The following is a 19,223-nucleotide window of genomic DNA, read 5'->3' as shown; positions in this document are numbered from 1 at the left end:
AGCAGCAGCAGAGTCTGACTGGTAGCCTGGCAATGACCCAGGAGGAACAAAAGAGGTTGCTTTGGAGGAATGGTGGTTACTCTCTTGGTACCCGGGGAGACTAGAGGGAGGAGGTCAGGGGATGGTAGACTCCAGGAGGACTGAAACCCTTGTTCCACTACTGCACAGTAAAATATCAGAGTAGTGGAAGGCAGGAGGTGCTGAAGAAGTTCTCACGGATGCCACTGCCAAGTTGCCAAATTGCCTGCCACCACCCATCCTACCTGCCTTGACTCAACAGAACCTGTGGGAGCGGCTGCAAAGGAAACACAAGGTGCACACACGTGCCTTCTGCCAAGGTCAACCACCTGGCTCTTGGAGCCAGCACCAAATACTGGGAAAGGCTGCTGCTGTTTTGGTTTCTCACATCACACACCCCTCCATATTTTTCTCTCAACCTAAATTCTGATTTCTTTAAGAATAATAATGAAAATGGAATGAGCGTCAGGGTGGCGTGGTTGTTTAGAGTGTCAGACTAGGACCTGGGAGACCAGGGTCCATGGCCCTAATCGGCCATGAAGCTCACAGTCACTGCCTCTCAGCCCAACCTACCTCACAGGGTTATTGTGGGGATTGAATGGGGGAAGGGGGTAGCCACGCATGCCACCTTGAGCTCCTTGGAGAAAAAGGTGGGTTATAAATGCTATTCATTCATTCATTCATTCATTCATTCATTCATTCATTCTGCAAGCAAGTAAGCAAACAAACAAACAAACAGACATCCTAACCCCTAGAGAGTGAGAGAAAACCCTCTGGCTGTGCCATTTGCCAAGGAAATTCCCCTCAAAATGGCAGGGAAGTCATGCAAAGAGTTGTGCTGACTTTCTAGAAGGACACAGGGCAGAGATAGTCAACGTGGTGCTCTCCAGATATTGCTGGACTGCAACTCCCATCATCCTTGACTATCAGCTGTGCTCACTGTTGTTGATGGGAGCTGTAGTCCAGCAACATCTGGAGGACTACCTATGACGTAGATCCATCCAGTAGCATACCCCACAAGAGTCCTGGGGAAAGCAGGACAATCCATTTTCTCTTGCAAGAGCATAGCAGCCATTTTGAGTGCTGTGATCTTGTGTGATTTCATGCCAAGATCTCTTCCCCCAAAACCTGCGAGCACAGCCCCCAGAAAAGTGCATCTTTTGGGCTCTGTGATGTCGTGTGGGTATCTTGGAGGGTATGTGTGGACCTCCTCAGAACCCCAGACCCCACCTTGTACAGCAGAATTGCTTCTATCTAGAACAGTTCTGCTGTCTGAAAGGCAGGGTGTCCTTTTGGTATAGTAGCGTGCTGCTACTTTCTACTGAGTGCTGCAAGTTGCGGCAATATCTTCCCTGGTAAAGGAAAAAGGTGCACTCCATGCCACAGCCTTATTACAATAGCGTTGTTCATCTCGACCTCCCTCTCAACAGTTGCACTTTGTATGCTAAATCGATTGTATGCTACATCGCTTGATATTTTTACAAGTGGTATTAGTCTATGTAAGTATGGTTTGCATCTCCTGTATTTATTTACTGCCTGTGGCATAAAGGAGGCTTCCACACAGTGGAGAGTTATTATACTCACACTGCCAAGCAGCAAACATATGAGTCATATTTGGGTTTTTGAGCAGTGTTTTTCAGTGAACAAACGAGGTGCCGTGGAAGAGGCTGCCTAGTCGAGCAGAAAACCAGAATTCCTTGGTCTGTTCGAAAAATGGGCAAAAGTTTCCAGGCCATATCTCAAGCCAGGATTCCACCCTAACTCCAAGAGAATAATCTCCTCTTATTTCCCTTTCAGAATTCAAACTAGAAGGACTTGTGCAGAAGCACTCAGGTGGCATTAAAACAAAGGAGCACGTTTTTATTATAAAAAGCAAGTTAGAGCTGCTAAGGTCTTGTTCACTTTTCTTTACTTTATACCCTGCCCTTTCTCCCAAAGGCGCCCAGGGTGGCAAATGACAAGTGGTAAAGCAAACACAAAAAGCCTTTAAAGCATGTGGAAAACAATCCAAACAACATGCATGCTAGGAAAGATCTCTATCTGAAAGGCTTGGTGGAAGAGGAAGGTCTTTAGTTGGCACCAAAAAGACAACAGCGGGCTTAGCCACACCTCCACTTGCCCCGACACTTTCCTCCAAGAAAAGCTGTGGTTTAGCAAATGGCAATTCTGCAGATCACTGTCCACTCTGGTTTAGTGCTAAAGAGCAGGTTTTCTGGGGGGAAGCAGTGGTGAAAAGGCAAAAGCTTTGCCTAGAAAGTGCAGAATATGTGGGAAACTGTTGCAACCTGTGCTTCCTTGGCATGCAGATGTGTGGATGAGCCAAGAGACGGTGCCTGTCTAATATTTAACAAGAGGGAATCCCAAAGGATAGGTGCCCCAACACTAAAGGTCTGGTTTCTGGAGGTCTCTCACCTGCAGAGCTCAGTGATCAACTGGCTATATAAGGGGTGATGAAAAAAAATTCCAGTCCAATTCCCATCTTTCCTAATCTTTGGGCACTTGGGCTGGGGATGATGGGAGTTGAGAGTTCAACATCTGAAGAGCAATATGTTGTCTACTCCTGCTCTACCCCTTTGTCTCATGGTCCTCAGCAGGAGCTGTTGCTTAGCAACAAGACAAAATCTTTAAAACATTTTAAAAATAAGCCAAAACAATGGTTTAAGACTATTGTTGTCATGATTTCTTTAGCTGCGCACTGCTCGTTCTTAGCTAAAGGCATCTTGCAAACATTCATAAAGCATCGTTAGATGTCCCCGCAAAATATTGTGGCCTATGGTAGTCATAGCAAAAAAGCTCCATGCTAGCCTTTCCCAACTTGGTGCCCTCCAACTGTTTAGGGCTATAACTCCGAGCAGCACTAGCCATCATGGCCAATGGTCAGGGGTGATGATAGCTGTGGCCCATAACAACTGGCGGGCATTATTTGATGGCTGCAGCAACCTGGCATATGTGAAGGGACCCAAGTATCACTTCAACACAATGGTTTTCAGTGGACTAGTAGTACATCAAATACAGCAATCGTGTATTATGTGTGGACTAGGTCTCCATCAGTGGAACCTCATGGACTATGCAACCATTTCCCTTGCGTACTGTAAAGCAGGGAGGCTGACGTGCCTGCATAATGGGCCAAGCAGCTTGGGCATAGGGTCTGATGGACTGAATGGCTGTGAGTTCATGGCTGATTGCTTTCACTGCTAATCTACCATCTTGGTTTGGTTTTCTTGGATTTTGACAAATGTTTATGCAAAGTCCACAGTTTCTTTGCATCTTCTCAAGACGTCCTGAAATCCATGGCCATGCTCCTTTTCATCTTTTGCTCCCTTGCATTTTAAGAATGCATAACATCAAACTTCTGTCTTGATCTGGTCCAATTATTCCCTAAAGGCAATTAAGGTGAAACTTCCATGTTGCAAGAACTAACCAGTGTTTTGAATTGGAAACAGCCCTAAAAGCTTTGGAAGTATGTGGTTTTCCATTTCTCTTTCGAGGCTCTTTAACTGATTGGATACTCCTTGGAGCTTTATCAGAACTCCCTTTCACTTGGATTTTAAAACGAGCATTTTCCAGAAGATCGTTTTTAGGGCTCACTAAGGGGAGTACTACAACAATTGTAGAATATTGACCAGGTGTTACTGATTGTACAGAGGACGGTCTTCACTTTTAAGGGCTTTCTGGTCCAAATCCAGTTTAAAGATAAAGAACTGGTTCATTTCCAATTAGCTCAGTTGGTAGAGCATGAGACTATGTTGGTAGAGCATGACTAGGGTCATGGATTCGAGCCCCACGTGGGGTGAAAGGGAATTGGACTAGATGATCCTTGTGGTCCCTTCCAACTCTACAACTCTACGATTCTATTATTCTAACCTTAAGAAAGAGAGCAGCAAGTTGTCCATCAGCATGCATGTGTGATGTCACACATGTGGTGATCGCATCATTGAGAGGAGGCCTCCATGATCATGCCCAGACTGAGGAGGCAAGGAAGGTGGCGTGTCTCTGAGGAGGAGGCACCGGCGGAGACAGCTGAGCAGTAGCAAGGGAGATGCAGGCATGTGTGGGGCAGTAGCAGTGCCTTCTCTCCTGAAGCCCAGCCCCCTGCCAACAAATACTGTGGGTGTTCAAAGTTATCTTGGCCCAAGAAAAAATTCTGGAAAAAATGAAAGAAGGAGAGAAGAAATTGAGATCCAAACCAAAGTCTCAAGAGATATTGAGAGAAATAAAGTACTATCAGATGCAATACATGGAACTGATGAATCAAGAAATAGAATGGAAAATAAAGCAAATGAGACAAAAGACATTTGATTCGGCAGACAAATGTGGGAAACCCCTATCATGGCAATTGAAAAAAAGACAAAAATTGAATACTGTGACATCTCTTGAAGTGGATGGAAAAATCATCACTAGACCGAATGAGATAAGTAACTGTTTCCAAAGTTTTTTCAAGAAATTGTATGCACAAGGGCCAGTAAATGAACAAGAAATAGAAGAATTCGTTGGAAAATATGGATTACCAAGGATTTCAGAACAGAATAAAATGATCCTAAATGAGAAAATTACGGAACAAGAAATAGAGGGTGCCATTCAGAATATGCAATTGGGGAAATCACCAGGACCAGACGGCTTGACTGCGAGATACTACAAAGTGCTGAAGGAATGGTTAATACAACCATTGCAGGAAGTTTGTAACCAAATCTTGGAGGGGAAAAAAGCTCCCGAATCGTGGAAAGAGGCATTCATCTCACTTATACCGAAAACAGAGACTGGGAAAAATCAGGTTAAGAACTACCGCCCTATATCACTATTAAATGTGGATTACAAATTTTTTGCAGACATTTTAGCAAAAAGATTCAAGAGAGTATTGTCAGGGGAGATTCATAAGGACCAAACAGGCTTTCTCCCAGGAAGACATATGTCAAATAATGTGAGGAATATTATAGACATTCTGGAGTTATTAGAGGTGGACATTAATAAGAAAGCAGTACTGATTTTTGTGGATGCGGAGAAAGCCTTTGACAACATTTGCTGGAGCTTTATGAAGAAGAATCTCCAAGGGATGGGGGTAGGTCAGGGTTTTGAAAATGGTATAGGTGCAATATATTCTGAACAAAAAGCTAAACTAATTGTGAACAGTGTTGTGATGGACGAAATTCCAATAGAAAAAGGTACACGACAGGGATGCCCAATATCCCCTCTACTTTTTATATCTGTCCTGGAGGTTTTGTTAAATATGATTAGAAGGGACCAGCTGGTTAAAGGAATACAGGTCGGAGCAAAACATTATAAATTAAGGGCATTTGCAGATGATCTAGTACTAACATTGCAACAGCCAGACGCTAGTACTAAAAGAGTGTTAGAGTTAATTGAGAGATTTGGTCAAGTGGCAGGATTTAAATTGAACAAGCAAAAAACAAAAGTGCTGGAAAAAAATTTAACAATGGAAGAAAAAGATAGATTTCAGAGTGAAACTGGCTTGGAAATAACGAAAAAAGTGAAATATCTGGGGGTGAACTTAACATCTAAGAATGTGAATCTATTTAAAGATAATTATGAAAAATGCTGGACAGAAGTGAAGAAAGATCTAGACATATGGTCTAGGCTGAGACTTTCCTTGTTAGGCTGGATTGCTGTTATCAAGATGAACGTATTGCCGAGAATGTTGTTTTTATTTCAGACATTACAGATTTTGGACAAGATGGATTGCTTCAAGAGGTGGCAGAAAGACATATCTAAATTTGTCTGGCAGGGCAAAAAGCCCAGAATAAAGTTTAAGATTTTAACAGATGCGAAAGATAGAGGGGGATTTGCCCTGCCAGACCTAAAACTCTATTATGAATCAGCAGCATTTTGCTGGCTGAAGCAATGGCTACTTCTTGAGGACACAGACATTTTGGACCTAGAAGGGTATGACAATAACTTTGGTTGGCATGCATATCTATGGTATGACAAGGTAAAGGTGCACAAGGGCTTTAAAAACCATATTGTTAGGAAAGCATTGTATAATGTTTGGATTCGATATAAAGATTTGTTGGAAAGTAAAACCCCCAGGTGGTTGTCACCAATGGAAGCTAAGGCAGTGAAAAAACTTAACATGGACACCAATTGGTCAAAATACTGTGAAATTTTAGAACAAGATGGTGAAAAGCTTAAACTTAAGAGTTATGATAAGCTAAAGCATAAAGTTCGAGATTGGTTACATTATCATCAGATAAATGAGGTATTTAAGCAAGACAGGAAAGTAGGATTCCAGAAGGAGAGGTCGAAGTTAGAAATAGAACTGTTAGAACCCAATACTAAGAATCTGTCTAGAATGTATAACTTACTGCTGAAATGGAATACACAGGAAGAAACGGTTAAATCAGCTATGATTAAATGGGCACAGGATATTGGTTATGACATCATGTTTGCTGACTGGGAGCAGTTATGGACCACTGGTATAAAATTTACGGCATGTAGTGCCTTAAAAGAGAATATAATGAAAATGATCTATAGGTGGTACATGACACCAGTCAAGCTTGCAAAGATCTATCATTTGCCCAATAACAAATGCTGGAAATGTAATGAGTCTGAAGGAACTTTTTACCACCTTTGGTAGACCTGCCCAAGGATTAAGGCCTACTGGGAAATGATCTATAATGAACTTAAGAAAGTCCTTAAGTGGACCTTTTCAAAGAAGCCGGAGGCTTTTCTCCTGGGTATGGTTGGCCAACTGGTACCAAAAAAGGATAGGACATTTTTTATGTATGCAACTACAGCGGCAAGAATTCTTTTGGCAAAGTATTGGAAGACGCAAGAACTACCCACTCTGGAAGAATGGCAGATGAAGGTGACTGAATTTATGGGACTGGCAGAGATGACCGGCAGAATCCGTGACCAGAGGAAAGAGACAGTGGAGGAGGATTGGAAAAAATTTAAATTATATCTTAAAAATTGTTGTAAGATTGTGGACTGTTAAGATGTCAGGGGGTAAGAAACAGAGAATTACAGCTGTAAATAATAATGTTAAGAAATCTGAGAGAGATACAAATAGAAAAAAAGACTAAAGGGTTGCTGAATAATTGCAAAACAAGGATGCAGTGTAAGGGAGGTATGGGGAAGTCACGCTTTTTGTGTTTTGTATATGTCTATTTCTTTTCTCTTTTTGTGTGTATTGTTGTTTTCTTTTTCTTTGTTCTTTGTTGGTTGTGAAAATTAATAAAAATTATTTTTTTAAAGAAAACAAAGTTATCTTGGCCCAATAGAATTGGCACACCTGCCCTGAGCTACCATTCCCAGGGTTTCTTGGGGAAAGAGAATTACCTGTTTGTGGTGAAAATATGCCCCTGGAAATACACTCCTCCACTGAAATCTGCTCTCAACGCTATAAACAGTGAAAGGAACAACAAGAAGAGAAAGTTGGAGGCAGCTGAAGAGGATTATGCTGGACTGGAAAAGCTCATCAGAATACACACGGTCCCTGAAGCTACCATCAAGTTGTGAAGGCTCCAGCCAGCCTTTTGATGCATGGAGTAGTCTGCGTAGTAAAGAAATAGCTATTATGCTGGAATCAATTTGAGCTCTATGGGGAAACTATAAAAACCCAGAGCCAAATTTGGCTTTTGGATGCATAAACAGTGCTTCCATTGATTTCGACAGAAGCCACACACATGCTTCTGAAGGGAGGACATGGGACCCCGAGCCTTTAACCCACGGCTGCTACTGCACTCAGTTGATCCATGAGGTAAATAAGGCTCCAGAACAGCAGTAACTTAGAAGAGTTTTTGGACCATTGACCGTAAGTGCTCTGACTGAAGGGTGTTTTCCCCTACTAACAAAACAAGACCAACTTTGCTTGGGTTACAGAAAGGCATAAATAGCCCATCGTTAAAAACTTCCAGTCTACCATATATATATATATATATTTAAAAAAACATCCAACAGCCACTCTGGAAAACTACTTAAAATGAACAAAATCCTTTTTCCAGAGCAAGGGGTAAGATTTGCCAAGGAAAAACAATAAGGAAAGCTTTTTCTTTCTTTCTTAGCACCTATGATTCTGTAACCAGCGTGATTTCTCTACTGGCATTCCAGAACTTTTAGTGCTGTATCATGTAACCTTCGGCCAGGTAGGCTCCCCATCAAGGATGGCTGGAGCTGTTCTTTGAACATCGAAGTGTGTGACATCTGTTTGCATCTTTGCACAGCAGCAGGCAGGCAAATGATTCAACGAGGGAAGATTGTTTGCTGGCACAACATAGTAAAAGCAAGATTTATTTGCTGCCATGAAAAAGAAATACACATCATACATTGCTGGGGAGTGAAAAGGTTGTTTGAAGATGCATGCTGATGCCTCTTTATGCACATTCCCTGTATGGCTTGAGATAACAACAGCTCATGCAATATTAGATTTCCCAGGGCTTGTTGCACCTGGAACCCTACTGGAGCAGCATTGCAGGTACGAGGGAGAAAAGACCCTCCACTCTGAATATCATTATTCATATTGTTGCATGTCTCTGAGAAGTCAGAGACTCCAGGGGTTCCAGCACTTACCCAGGGTTCCATTTCCTTGGAATGATGGTCAATGGAGACTGGATATGTGCTTTTAATTACACTTGAGCATAGGAAGGAATGGCTCACATCATTAACACTCCACAGATCTTGCCTCCCCATTAGGTTCTGGGGGAGATCCCCAAATCATGGTTTAGTATCCAGCATAGAGCAAAATAAGCCTCTGTGCTTCCATCTTCTGGCCTAAACTCACACACAGATAGCCCCACTTGGCCTGTTGTTCTCACTCCTAGGATGATATGGAATCCAGCCAGGTAAGGTAGCAAAAAGGCCCACCCAGGACTCACCCTTTGGACATGTAAATGGTGGTGCTGAACTGGCCAGATGAAGACATTACCTTAACAGAGAAACTCATCTAACAGGTTCAGCAGGTTTCCTCTTATATAGTCTAACCTCACACACACAAGGACCACAGGTTTAGAAGGGATCGATGGGTATCATCCACATTGACCCTCCAAACTGTAACCCTCCCAAAAGCCCACAAGCTGGGCCTGAAAACAGCAGCACTCTCCCAGTTTGTATCTGGTGGAAAGACTGCTTTTAGCTGTGTCAACAGCTAACAGAAAAAGAGGAAGTTCAAGGAGGAGCTGTGATGTGGGGATGTCAGCCCCAGTGAGTTGGTGGCTGAAGATAGACTTGAACCAGGAACCTCGCTTCCATAACTTTAACCCCTGCAGTGCCCCAACTATAATAGCTCTCCTTGCTCAGGATTGCTGTGTCATTTGATCTTTCAATTGACCTTTCATTCTTTTCATTTTTCAAGTCCAGACCGAAGCATGGGTGAAGCCTCACTTCCTTTGCTGACATCCCATGCAAGTGCGGCTGATAACATAATAGGGACAGGGGGGCAGGCACCCCCCAAAGAGAAGGAGCTTGTTCTTCCACTCCACTCCCCTCAATTTTGAACTCCTGTCATTAACACACACTGTTATTTCTCTTTGCCCCTTCTGTGGCCCCTGCCCAGATTTCCCCCCTGGGGTTACCACTGCTGATAATTCATTTATTTATTATTATCGCCAACAGGTTTGGGGTAATGGATGGTTCAAGTGCTTTGGCGAGGATGGCTGAAAAGGTTGCCTGTCTTCAACTGATAGCGCATGGTTGTGTGCAGAAGCAATTGCAGGGAAGGAAGCAGAGAGCTAAAATAAACACCACAAACCATCTGATGAAAGGTGGCGTTTCTCTCTTATCAGAACCATTAAAATTCCAGTCCAGAGAAGAAGAAGAAGAAGAAGAAGAAGAAGAAGAAGAAGAAGAAGAAGAAGAAGAAGAAGAAGAAGAAGAAGAAAGAACAGCAGGAGGGGTCTGGAAACCCTTGGAATCTGCAGTCATCATCTAGGACAGCAAACAGCTTGTGCTCTGTTCATTTTGCTTGCAGCAGCTTGTTATTCTCTCAGATAGGACAGGAGATTACGAAGACTTTTTCCCCTTATGTGGCAATGGTTGCTTGGAGCAACCTTAGGTATGAAGAGGAAGTCTGCTGTGTATTGTGCGTAGGTCTGGAGAAACGGTTTTGACTGAGGGATAGTGGCTGTTTATTGGCATCCGTCTGTCTTGAGAGACAATGGAGTGTGCGTCTGTCAAACCGCTGGGTTAGCAGCACTCAAGTGACCTTCCCAGGGCACAAGCTTGAGCAGTGTGTATGGAAGTCCTGGACTGCCCTGACAACAAAACTCCCCTCTTGGCCTCACTGCTGTGGTCCAAAGGAAAGCAGAGCGATACATTTGGCACCAGCTTGACTACAGGAGTTGCTGGAAGGAGGCGTTCAAGGCACCATTCAACTGTATTAGAGACTCCACTCTAGATTTGTCTAGGGTGTACTCCTTAGCCTTTTCTTCTCCCAAAGATACCCTGCAGAGCAGTGGAGGTTTAGGATCAGAGTTTTCCTTCTCCTAGATGGGCTCCCTTCCCATGTTGATGAGCCCCATCCGCCCCTCACTTCCTTCTATAGCACATGCAGAAACCGCTTTCTTGACTGTCGGAGCCACTATTGGCCTGGTCTGCTCAGTCCACTGGAGCCTGTCTTCGCATGCACAGTATGGGGTGATTATTTGAAGCAGAGGAGAGGTGCCCCTCCTCGAACAGAGTTTGCCTCTTTCCTCTGCTGTTCTCTGCCTTTCTTGCTACACTAGTCTCTCTACCTTGCCCACAGGTAAGTAGAGCAAACCAGCAAAAAGCCTTACATTGGGAAAGGGGAAAGTGGTTGCGTGGCAGTTCCCGCCCCCTCCCACAGATGGAATGAATAAAGACGACGGACACCAGAATTTAGGTTAATGGGCGAAAATGGCCACAACTTTATTGATTACAGGTAAGAGCGGTATTGGCTTTAGGCATTGGCCCTATCCGACTATCCAGTATAACCGGGAAGGGTTAAGCACCAACAGGGGGAGCCCCCAAGATGCAAATCCCTAGGCGCTCCCCGAGGGGTTACCGCTTGGGAGCGCGCTTTAGGCCCTAGAATCCATAGGTTTCGGACGAGGCTACGCCCCCCCCCAAGAGTCCTTTAACAAACTACCCTTCAAAATTGGGGGGAGGTTCCTCCCCCGACTCATTTGCATAACAATACCCCTGCCAATGCCTAACCGCCAAACCAAAGGTGTTGTGACGTTTTGCTACGAGGTAGGCGAAAAAACCAAGTGGCTTCCGAAACACAGCCAATTAGCCAAATGGAAAAACTCCTACCAGGCCTCTTGCTGCGACCAGCCAAAGCCCATAGCAAAGTCCAAATGCAAACCTAGAGGGTGGGTGGGAAACTGCAGCTGCTGAAAGGAAAGAAAAGGGGCGAGCCAGGGCTGCCCCGACCTTAAATGCCCCCTAGTAAGCCGGCTGATTGGCTGGCGCAGTGAGTGATGAATAATAATGAGCCCGGGAATCCCTGAGTCCCGCGGGGCTGCAGCCAGCCCCGCGAGAGTGTAGATGGGGGCGTGAGCGTGCAACCCCCCCTCCTTATGTCGGGAGTGGCTATCAGGTGGCAGAGCAGAGGCCCAAGAAGAGGGATGGGGAAGCTGTGGCCCTCCTGATGTTGTCGGGACTAAAACTCCTATCATTCCCACGCTGGTTTGGGCTGATGGAAGTTGGAATCCAACAATGTCTGAAGGGCCAGCAGTCCCCCACCCCTACAGTAGAAGGATGTTTCAAAGAACCACATACACATCACCTCCGCCATGGTTTTTAAAAGAAAGTTTCACTGGTGGGCACTGCATGCCTTTAAGCATGCAGAAAGGCACTTATAAAATGTTCTAAAAATGCAAATTACATAACAATGCAACAAATGTATTTTAACATTAAATATGAGTAGAAGAAATTGAGTGCTTACATTAACAGTGACCTCCATCAGTTCTTGCTGATGGAATTCTCCCATTCTCTGAGTACTTTTTTGCTCCCTCTATATTCTCACCAGAGATTACAGGCAGCATGCACATATTTCCCCTATTCTTAACAGTTTCAAATAATTGCAATATTATCTTTAATGTTAATATATGACACTCTTTTCCTTGGCTGTCTCTTTTAGGAGGGCTAGGTTTACTTTTTTTAAAAATGAAAGCTCAGAGTCTGGGACCGCTGTCTGGGACCACCTATCCATCCTGATTTGTTTATGTGGAAGTTACATGCCTTTCCTTATTGCCAAAGGCTGGTTGTTGTTTTTTTCCACCAGCGCACCAGAACACTTTATTAGCACAGACCTGCTTGCTGGTATGCAACTGAATTCCTCCCACCAAATAGTAACAGTCTGGAAGTGACCTCGGGGGGTGGTGGGAAATCCTGCTTCAGGTCCCTGTGCAATGAACTACACACATTGCTGGGGTCTTAAGTAAGGCATTAAGTCTAAAGCACCCCCACCCTGGTCCATCTCAGACTTCAGAAACTTGTTGGAGGAACTGGACATGGGAAAAGGGGTTGATTTCCTTCATGAGCACAAATCACTGCATGTATGAGATAAGCCAACAGGTGCAAAGTCAGCCAAGCCAGTTGTTATGGCAACAGCCCAGTGCCATCTATATGTGTTTAATACACATCAGCTTATTGTGCTGGGGTCTGGGTCTGTGTATTGGCATCAGTCAGTGTGTTTGTTTGTCTGTGAGTCAGTCTGTGTTACATCTTGAATTGCTGGGGCAACAGGAATGCTTTGTGCTTTGTATAGATCTGTAGCTGCAAAGCCTACAAACCGTGTGCATATATGAACATCTGGAACTGCATTACTGAAGCCTAATCTTCTACAGCAGTAAACTATTTTGGACCCTAAGCTGCCTTTGTGTGGTGACTGGAACTCGGGGCAACTTCTGCTGTGTGGATATCTCGCCTTAGATTCCCTTACAACTCCTTCCATCAATAAATATGTCACTATGTCTTGCTGTTGCCCAACTCAGTCATTCTTTTGCAATCCATTTCTGTGGTTTTGTGTTTGTTTGCTTTTACTCTCAAATAGTTGTGGTTCCCAAAACCTGTACATCAAGGATAATATAAGGTAGGTCCAGAGAGAGAGAGAGTGGCGGGAGGCAGAAGGGACACACACTCACTCACACACACGCACCATTCATATGGCTTTTGTTTATTCAAGAGCCAGGAGAAACACGTCTTAATGGGTCACAGATGTTAAAGGGGAGATATCTCTAGACATAAAGAATGCCCTGTGCAAATTTTATTGGGTTAGATGGTAAATCCATTTCGGTACATTTGCAAATGGGGCAGCTACTTAGTTAGATGTAACACCCAAGTCCCCAAGAGGTGCATGATCTGAATGGGATGCATAATTTAAAAGCAACATGACTTTCGGGAAGGCAGGGGAGGTGCTCCGCTTTGCACATCTCATATACCCTGAAAGATAGCAGGAAGACAGATCCAGCACAGGTCCAGCCTTGCCTTGAGGACAGTAAGCCCCTTCAGGCTTCTTTCATAGCAGGATGATGTCACCACAGCTAAGTCTAAACCTGACTGAAATTGCTGGAGATGAATGATAGCCATAATCATAAAGAGTTAGCAGTTAATTTGAACCAGTGGAATATGCACTTAGAGAGGCAAGGCACTTATGCAGCACAAAGATTCTTGCATTGCAGAGGAGAGTTTATGAGCAGCTGGTTGATAATAGCTTTTTGCAAAAATAAACACTCTCTAAATGCACAACCAGACTGAAAGGGGGGGGAGCTCTTTGAATCTGAGGACTGGGAAATACATTATAGGTACAAAGCATTTATCACAAGGTAAATTTGTTTTACTCTTGGGTAGCTGCCATATGTCCCCCAGGTTACTCTAAAGGAAAACTGTAGATACCTCCTGTCTGATTATTACTTATCCCTGACAATCCCTGTTTGTCACTTATTCCGGTACCTTTTTAATCACTGTCTTTAGCCTTGCTGCTGCTGTCCAGAGTGGTGTTTTTCCAATCTTCCTACTCTCTGGGAAGCCTTTCCACATTGGTTTATGAGGAGCCACCTCATAAGAATGTCAGCGCCTTGCAAAGGATTCTGACACATTTTCTACAGCAAATGTTCTGTCGGGCCTTGGTGTTGACCCTCATCCCACGAGGCTATACATTGCAGGGGAAGGTTCATAATGGCAACGAAGATGTCATTCAGGCAACATATCTGCCATTGCAAAAGAAACCACTTATTCGCTTCCAAGAAAGCCCAGAATCCTGAGAATATAAATTGAAGCCATCTGTCTATAGGCAAATGTTAGTTATCCCATGGTGCAGCTACCAAGGGACAAAGTTCAATCTGTGAAGCAGAGCTGAGTTCCAACCGTTTTCATTTCTCTGCCATGTCAGAGAACTTCATCAGAAATGGGAGTGGAAATTGCCACAATCTGCATGTTTATCTCACATCAGGAACAGAAATCACTTGAACTAATATGAGTGGCATTCACTACTGCTGGTTTTCCCCACTCCGCAAACATTATATTTTACTGAAATGAATGGAAGCATACAAGAGCACAGTGGTGGACAGAATAGCTTTTTGTAAAGTTGGCCAACTAGTAAAATGACTCTTTCTGATAAAACATTATTGCATATAATTTGTATTGTCTCTATGGTTTTACAGGTTGCCTAGATGAGAATGGGATGCAGCTCAGGCAAGACAAAATGGATAAAACGGGACATCACCCTTTTCATTTCACTGGCTCTTTCACATGATACATATATTATTTCCCACATCTGAAAATGACTGCCTCCTTAATCATCCCTCCCCATCTCTAGAGCAAATGATTAATGTAGCTCTGGGAAGGCACCAGACTGTGTCAATACAGATAATCAATATCAAAGCAAATGGAGTTGAAGAACACGCTGCCCAATACCTTATCTTGCAAAACCTTGTTGCTGTTACATTTCTCTGGCACCTTAGCCTGCACCGTCCCTGAACATCCTGGGGTGCCCTCTCAGAGGTTATCATGTCTGCACTTGCCCAGAGCCTCATAAATGAAACTTGTGAGGCCATTTACATTCCAGGACTCTTGTTCCTTGCAATGCACTGGAGAGCTAATGCCACCATTGGAGTCTCTTGCGGAATTGTGCGCACATAAGGAGGCCTGTTTGCTCTCTGTGTTTGCCATGATCTAAGTTATAGCCCCAGTTCATCGGTTACCACTGGCTCCTCATGCACTGGAGAGCAACAACTCCCTATGCTGGCACTATGCAGATGCTATAACACAGGGGTCAGCAAACTTTTTCAGCAGGGGGCCAGTCCATTGTCCCTCAGACCTTGTGGGGGGCCGGACTATATTTTTTTTGGGGGGTGGAAATGAACAAATTTCTATGCCCCAGAAATAACCCAGAGATGCATTTTAAATAAAAACACACATTCTACTCACGTAAAAAACACCAGGCAGGCCCCACAAATAACCCAGAGATGCATTTTTAATAAAAGGACACATTCTACTCATATAAAAACATGCTGATTCCCGGACCGTCCATGGGCTGGATTTAGAAGGCGATTGGGCCAGGTCCGGCCCCTGGGCCTTAGTTTGCCTACCCATGCTATAACATGATGAACCAGGTAATGTTCTGATGAGCTTTTAGTGAATTCCCCACTCCCATGTCCAACCCCCAGGAATTTTAGCCAAATCATGGCCCCTGTAAAACAGTAGTAGAGGCCATTACAACATGTAAGGGGGTCAGTCCCTACTGTGGCCCCATTGTTAATTCAAACACTAGGATCAGGCATGTATGATTGTGCAGAAGGAGTCTTGTATAGATAAAGAAGGAATTTGATTGAGTTTGCATTTAAAGCTGAATTGACTAAATTCACAATAACAATATGCAAACAGTAGCATGACTAGCCTTTGAAATTTGCACTTCTCCGAATTTTGCAATGCAGCTCTTCAGTCAGGTAATGGGCTCCAAAATGCATACACTAGGGTCAGTTGTGCATAAAAAAATGCACGTGTTTGTGAAAATAACACAGAAAATATATTATAGTTGGGGAAACTCACTCACAAAAATGTGTATTGCTAGGCAAAATTACACACACACACACACACACACACACACACAGAAATTTTCATGGATTTTCATGAGGACTTGTTTTTCATAAACCGCTGTGGAAATGTGGAGAAGTGAAATTAAGATTGGGGAAATGAGAAACTGAGATTGACAGATTCACCACTTCCTAGAGCAGGCACCCCCAAACTTGGCCCTCCAGATGTTTTGGGACTACAATTCCTATCATCCCTGACCACTGGTCCTGTTAGCTAGGGATGATGGGAGTTGTAGTCCCAAAACATCTGGAGGGCTGAGTTTGGGGATGCCTGTCCTAGAGGCTTTCCTGGGTGAACAGAGGGAAAAACTTTCAGGGGTCATGACTTCCTTGGGTAGCTCAGTACCAGAGCATCTGTTTTACATGCAGAAGGTCTCCGATTCAATCACTGGCATCTCCAGGGATGGCGGCGGGGAGAGATCCCACCTGAAATCCTGGAAAGCTGCTGCCAGTTTTAGCACACAATCCGGAGCTAAATGGACCAGTGGTCTAACTCAGTCTAAGGCGGCTTACTATGTTCCTTGTCCCAGATTTTTCTTATGCCAGGTGCTGCTTGTGATGTATAGCAGTAAAAACAAAACAGAGGTCACATTTCCTCCTGCAGGGCTGGCCAGATAAACATTTTGCTGTCAGTGCTCAAGTGGCAAATGGTTCCCCATTCCAAGTCCAGGGACATGATATCCACCAGCCCAGTTATTTTGTCACCCAAGGCAGAATATTCCACAAGCACCATTCTCTGTCTGTAATAACACAATGATAATAAATAACTAACACTTTGCATCTTTTTCATGACTTGGAAAATCAGTTGTCTCGGGGTGGGTGCTTCCCTCTGCTTAATGATAGGGCCGGCCCCTTGTCCCCCTGCATCAGGTGAAAATATGCAAGGGGGAAACAGGAGTTTTAGATGGAAACATTGTCCACAAAGGAGGAAATTACAGATATGAGAGGTTCTGGTTTGGTTCACGGCCTTTCTTGAGGGTGGCTGGTTTGAATCAGCCCCAGAACAAAGCCCATATGTACTGTATGGATATCTCTCAGCAACAGAATCTAGCTTGATGAAGGCAACCCCAGAGGGCTGGGAGTGGCTCCCTTTTTTCCGAGGCAATATTTCAAACCTAGTATTTGTCTCCGTTGCCAAAAGGAAAGAGGAAAAGGGTGGTGATTTTATTTTAAGTTTCCTGTACCTCAATCACTGTCAAAGATGGGGGCTTTGGAGAGGTGGCGTTCCTCCAATAGGGCAACTACAAAGAATAACTTTAATATTTTATTGCTTGCACCAGGAATAGAGAGCATTAAAAAAAGAAAAGAAACACACCATTCTCGGGGAATGAAAGGGGTGGGGGGAGAGAGAGATGAATTTATTGAAATGCCATTATTAAATTGTAGTTCTTGGAACAGGAGTATAAATCTGCAGCTAGGGAGGAAGAGGGAGGAAGACAAAAAGCCACTTCCTTCTCACACATCATTAAACCGAGGGCTTAAGGAAAGAACAACTGAAAAGGAACAAGGGCTATTATGTAGCTTCAAAGAGGATCTCCTGTCATTGGCTGGAAATGGGGATACGGAATACCTTGCAGATTGATTCATTGCCCTGAACGGCACAAAATTGCTGGCGGGTTCAGGCCTAGAGCAGTCTATGGCTTTTCTTGCTAAGTGAATTAAACCACAGCCAGTGGGTGCCTGGGCGTGTCAGCACGACCACCGCCATCCAGCATCCATTAAGCTGGGCACCAGAGGGTCGTGTTCTGGTCTGATGCTGGATCCCATGGGCAAGGCGGGTCAGGAGTTGCAGGGCCACAGACAGCTCCCAGTGAGCAACTTGCTCCAATCAAAGCTGAGAGCAGACTGAAGCTTTTGAAGCCTCTGCCCCTGGACTACTTCTCCCAGGCTCAGCCACTTTGTGGCTCGCTTACAATTCTGAAAGGGACAACACTCCGGCCTGAGAGTGGGTATGTCCCTTCTGTTCCCTAGCCTCCCACTTGGTGCGTTCCCTGTGCCACTGGACCGGTGAGGTTCTGTGGGATGTATTTGATACCTTGGGCTCAAGAGAAGGTGTTTGCGAGGGCCTGGGCTTTGTCTCTACAGATGTGGGAGGTTCTTCTGGAGGTTCATGTTCATCACCTTTAGGCTCAGTGGTGTCCTGATCTCCAGCAGCAGGCTGAGAGCCCTGAACCTTGCCTGTCTCCTGAGCTGGAGACTCTACAGCATGCCTGTTTGTAGAGCTGAAGCTCAGAGCTGAAGAAGAACATTAGCCCAGCAGCTAATGATTCCAACTTAGCTGTCAAAATGGTTCCATTGCATCAACTCTTGCTTGCTCCTATGTCACCACATGCTGCCCTCAGCCACGGACTTGTGTTGGTTTTTTTCCTGGAAGATGGGTGGCACTTTTCAGCTATACTTTTCTTTTAGCTCCCCATGAAGGGGTCAAGTCAACCTCTTTGTGACTTAGTCATCAATGGGATATTGGCTAGAAGTTCCTTCCCCACCACCTACACGGTGGCTGGGTTCCCTCTCAGCCTCCCTCTTGTCTTTTGAAATCTTTAAATGTAGGATTCTCCCAATCACTACCACATTCCAGCGCATGACAGTGGTGAACCTTGCATGCTGTTTATCTGCCAAGTCTTGGCGTCTTTGCACCTTCCACCTTGCTCTTTAATATACTTATCATTTAATTTGGAAGGGCTGCTTGGGAATTGGTGACTAGATAAGCCAAAGAGATTTGCACCTTCCTTTTCGCTTCATGCTGCTGCAAGAGAGAGAAACCAGGGATCTTACCAAGTTGCATCACCCAGCAGAGGCTGGAAAGGAAGGACAGATCACCCCTCTGAAAATGTATGTCTACCAATATTTTGCATTAAAGACTCTAGCAGTCGCTGCCATATAATTAGCAAATTCATCATGCTATATTTATATTAATCTGTATGGCAAAATACACATATATAAAAGAACAAACATAATCAAGCATCCTAGAATTTTTTTCCACTGATTTTTTTTTTATCTTCCTCCAGTATTGTCCCTTTTATTTAATGAAAAACCTGGCCAGATACTATAGCAATCTCCTTGTTCATTTTTACATTTTCTACACTTTGGGCAACAAGCAATACTTATTTGATATGAATACATCTTGTCATCATTTTAAAGCTATTCTTTTAAATCTTCATAGTCAAGGAAAAGTTAAAGCCTAGCGACCATAGATAT

At 44.1% G+C, this 19,223-nt stretch overlaps 1 long non-coding RNA gene across 1 annotated transcript in view; it reads right to left on the bottom strand.

The window, feature by feature from the left end:
* Positions 1-14,229, bottom strand: part of LOC310826316 — a 66,112-nt gene extending 51,883 nt beyond the window's left edge. Inside the window, exon 1 of the long non-coding RNA XR_014555733.1 lies at positions 13,897-14,229. This is a non-coding gene — a long non-coding RNA (uncharacterized lncRNA). The remainder of the gene's footprint in view (positions 1-13,896) is intronic.
* Between the last annotated feature and the right edge of the window lie 4,994 nt (positions 14,230-19,223).

This window comes from Podarcis gaigeae, assembly GCF_964106915.1.
Source record: "Podarcis gaigeae genome assembly, chromosome: 10".
Classification (NCBI taxonomy): Eukaryota; Metazoa; Chordata; class Lepidosauria; order Squamata; family Lacertidae; genus Podarcis; species Podarcis gaigeae.
Note: the sequence above shows the minus strand (reverse complement) of the source record. Positions and strands in the feature narration are given on the sequence as shown.